This window comes from Manis pentadactyla, chromosome 1, assembly GCF_030020395.1.
Source record: "Manis pentadactyla isolate mManPen7 chromosome 1, mManPen7.hap1, whole genome shotgun sequence".
NCBI classification, from domain to species: domain Eukaryota; kingdom Metazoa; phylum Chordata; class Mammalia; order Pholidota; family Manidae; genus Manis; species Manis pentadactyla.
The window spans coordinates 53551926-53556899 of NC_080019.1; positions in this window are offsets into that span (position 1 = coordinate 53551926).

Genomic DNA, 4974 nt, shown 5'->3' on the forward strand with positions numbered 1-4974 from the left:
CCGAATCTAACTGTAACCCTATCTCACCCATACTCCGTATCAAACATCTCAACCTAACCCTAGACCCGATCCATGGACCAGATATTTCGCCTTCACCATTGATATCAACTATGACTCCCTCAACCCTGTGACTCGACCTCACACTCGCCCTGACATCAAAATTTCACCCTAATTATATCCATAACCATATCTTCTGCACAGACTTTACCTTACAGAAAACCCTACAACTAACCAAGGTCCCTTAACCTGGACACTCAGCATCAGCATTGACGTCACCTATGTCACACCATGATGATCAAGATCAATCTGGCCATCGCCCTCACATCAGAGTAGGATTCAAAATTGAGCCATATCCACGTAAACCCCATACCCTTTTACGATTACATAACACTAACCCAAGCGCGGACCTGTGGCCTGAAACTCCAAAATCACCATGGATACCACAATTGCCTCACTGTAATCCTGGAACTGAATCTCACATTCGCCCTAACGTAAGAGAAGGACCCTTTGTCTAAATGTAACAGTACCCTCTCTCTACAACTAACGAAAAACCTAACCCTAAGCCTAGCCCTGGCCAGTGGTCCTGACAGCTCACCTGGAACATTGACGTCACCCATGCCTCACCATAACCCTGTTCCAACATCTTGCACTCCCCGTCACATCAGACCAAGAACCTAACTCTTTCCGTAATGCTAATGTCTCTGGAAACCAGAGAGAACAAAAAATTTTAACCCTAGCACTGAATCCTGGGCCTATCCACAAAACGTTAACATCAACAACTCCAAGGGCCCTCCTCAACACTGAAACGCAATTTCAGAGTCGCACTCACATCAGAGCTGGACCCTAACCCTAATCCTTAACTTATCCTTTCTGAAGAACCGAATGACCCACGAATCTCAACCCTAGCCATGACTCTTTACCTGTCCTTTCAACGTAACCACTGGCATCAGGCATGCTTCACCGTAATCCTGAACCACAATCTCGAACTTGCCCTCACATCAGAGACCAGCCCTAAGACTGTCCTTCACCCTATCCTTCCTGTACACCTCACAGAACACAATACCCTATCTCTAACCCTGGCCACTTTACCTAAACGTTGCCATCAGCTTCAACGTCTGTCGTGCCGCAAAGTAAACCTAAAGCTCAGTCTGGCCATCTCCCTCACATCAGTGTCAGATGCGAACTCTAAAGGCAACTCTATGTTCCTGTAAATCTTACTGAACACCTAAGCCTAACCCTAGACACGAGCCCTGGACTAGATACTCTGGCTTCAACATTGCTGCCGACTAGGAGGCACATCTTTACACTGAGCCTGAAACTTACCCTCGCACTCAAATCAGAATTAAACCCAAATTCTCTCCGTAACCGTATCATATGCATAGGCTTTCCCTCACAGGAAACCCTAACCCTAGCCCAGGCCCCTTTAACTGACCCCACACCATCAGCATTGGCGTCTGTCATTCCTCCCCATAAAACTAAAGCTCATTCTGGCCATTGCCCTCACATCAGAGTCGGGTCGGAACCCTGTCACTCAATCAGCCCCATACACCTTAACTTACAACTAATTCCAGCCCTAGCCCTGGCGTCAGTATCCGACACTTCAGCTTTAGCATTAGTGTCAACCAAACATCACCTTAAAATGAAAATCAATCTTAGACTCGCCCTCACATCAGAGATGGGTCCGAATCTAACGGTAACCGTATATCACCGATACTTCTTAACAAACACCTCAAACTAACCCTAGACCCGATCCATGGACCAGAGATTTCGCCTTCACCATTGATATCACCTATGACTCCCTCAACCCTGTGACTCGACCTCACACTCGCCCTGACATCAAAATTACACCCATTTATGTCCATAACCATATCTTCTGCATAGACTTTACCTTACTGAATACCCTACCCCTAAACAAGATCCCTTAAGCTGTATCCTCAGCGTCAGCATTGATGTCACCAATGCCACACCATGATGATCAAGATCAATCTGTCCTTCGCCCTCACATCAGAGTAGGATCCAAAATCGAGCCGTATCCACGTAAACCCCATACCCTTTAACGATTACATAACCCTAACCCTTGTGCGGACCTGTTTCCTGAAACTCCACCATCACCTTGGATATCACCCTTGCCTCACTGTAATCCTGGATCCATAAACGCACAGTCTCCCTAACGTAAGAGAAGGAACCTATGTCTAAACGAAACAATACCATTCCTCTACAGCTTCCCCAAAACCTAACCCTAACCCTAGCCCTGGCCCGAGGTCCTGACACCTCACCTTGACCACTGACGTCACCCATGCCTCACCATAACCCTGATCCACCATCTTGCACTCCCCGTCATATCAGACCCAGAACCTAAATCTTTCCATAATGCTAATGTATCCGGAAACCAGAGAGAACACAAAATTTTAACCCTAGCACTGAGTCCTGGGCCTATACTCACAACGACACCATTGACATCACCCAGGGACCTCCTCAACACTGAACCGCAATTTCACACTCGCACTCACATCAGAGCTGGACCCTACCCTTAATCCTAAAATTATCCTTTCTGTAGAACAGAACGACCCACTAATCCAAACCCTAGCCATGACTCTTGGACCTGTCCATTAACCGTAAACATTGGCATGACCCACCATTCACCGTAATCCTGAACCTCAATCTCGCACTTGCCCTCACATCAGAGACAAGCCCTAAGTCTGTCCATACCCCTATCGTTCCTGTACACCTCACAGAGCACAATACCCTAACTCTAGCCCTGGCCACTTTACCTGAGCCGACACCATCAGCTTCAATGTCTGTCATGCCGTACCGTAAACATGAAGCTCAATCTGGCCATCGCCCAACATCAGAGTCAGATGCTAACTCTAAATATAACTCTATGTTACTGTAAATCTTACTGACCACCTAACCCTAACCCTAGGACCGAGCCCTGGACTAGATTCTTTGCCTTCAACATTGATGCCAACTAGGAGACACATCTTTACCCTGAGCCTCAATCGCACCATCGCACTCACATCAGAATTGAACAAAAATTCTCTCCATAAACGTATCATATGCATAGACATTCCCTTAGAGGAAACCCTAACCCTAGCCCAGGCCCCTTTAACTGAATTGCCACCATCAGCATTGACGTCTGTCATTCCTCCCCATAAAACTGAAGCTCATTCTGCCCATTGCCCTCACATCAGAGTCAGATCAGAACTCTAACTTTCACTCAATCAGCCCCATACACCTTAACTTACAACTAATGCCAGCCCTAGCCCTTTCGTCAGGATCTCACACTTCACCTTAAGCATTAATGTCATCCACACCTCACCTTAAAACTTAAACTCAATCTTCCACTCGCACTCACATCGTAGACGGATCCGAATCTAACTGTAACCCTATCTCACCCATACTCCGTATCAAACATCTCAACCTAACCCTAGACCCGATCCATGGACCAGATATTTCGCCTTCACCATTGATATCAACTATGACTCCCTCAACCCTGTGACTCGACCTCACACTCGCCCTGACATCAAAATTTCACCCTAATTATATCCATAACCATATCTTCTGCACAGACTTTACCTTACAGAAAACCCTACAACTAACCAAGGTCCCTTAACCTGGACACTCAGCATCAGCATTGACGTCACCTATGTCACACCATGATGATCAAGATCAATCTGGCCATCGCCCTCACATCAGAGTAGGATTCAAAATTGAGCCATATCCACGTAAACCCCATACCCTTTTACGATTACATAACACTAACCCAAGCGCGGACCTGTGGCCTGAAACTCCAAAATCACCATGGATACCACAATTGCCTCACTGTAATCCTGGAACTGAATCTCACATTCGCCCTAACGTAAGAGAAGGACCCTTTGTCTAAATGTAACAGTACCCTCTCTCTACAACTAACGAAAAACCTAACCCTAAGCCTAGCCCTGGCCAGTGGTCCTGACAGCTCACCTGGAACATTGACGTCACCCATGCCTCACCATAACCCTGTTCCAACATCTTGCACTCCCCGTCACATCAGACCAAGAACCTAACTCTTTCCGTAATGCTAATGTCTCTGGAAACCAGAGAGAACAAAAAATTTTAACCCTAGCACTGAATCCTGGGCCTATCCACAAAACGTTAACATCAACAACTCCAAGGGCCCTCCTCAACACTGAAACGCAATTTCAGAGTCGCACTCACATCAGAGCTGGACCCTAACCCTAATCCTTAACTTATCCTTTCTGAAGAACCGAATGACCCACGAATCTCAACCCTAGCCATGACTCTTTACCTGTCCTTTCAACGTAACCACTGGCATCAGGCATGCTTCACCGTAATCCTGAACAACAATCTCGAACTTGCCCTCACATCAGAGACCAGCCCTAAGACTGTCCTTCACCCTATCCTTCCTGTACACCTCACAGAACACAATACCCTATCTCTAACCCTGGCCACTTTACCTAAACGTTGCCATCAGCTTCAACGTCTGTCGTGCCGCAAAGTAAACCTGAAGCTCAGTCTGGCCATCTCCCTCACATCAGTGTCAGATGCGAACTCTAAAGGCAACTCTATGTTCCTGTAAATCTTACTGAACACCTAAGCCTAACCCTAGACACGAGCCCTGGACTAGATACTCTGGCTTCAACATTGCTGCCGACTAGGAGGCACATCTTTACACTGAGCCTGAAACTTACCCTCGCACTCAAATCAGAATTAAACCCAAATTCTCTCCGTAACCGTATCATATGCATAGGCTTTCCCTCACAGGAAACCCTAACCCTAGCCCAGGCCCCTTTAACTGACCCCACACCATCAGCATTGGCGTCTGTCATTCCTCCCCATAAAACTAAAGCTCATTCTGGCCATTGCCCTCACATCAGAGTCGGGTCGGAACCCTGTCACTCAATCAGCCCCATACACCTTAACTTACAACTAATTCCAGCCCTAGCCCTGGCGTCAGTATCCGACACTTCAGCT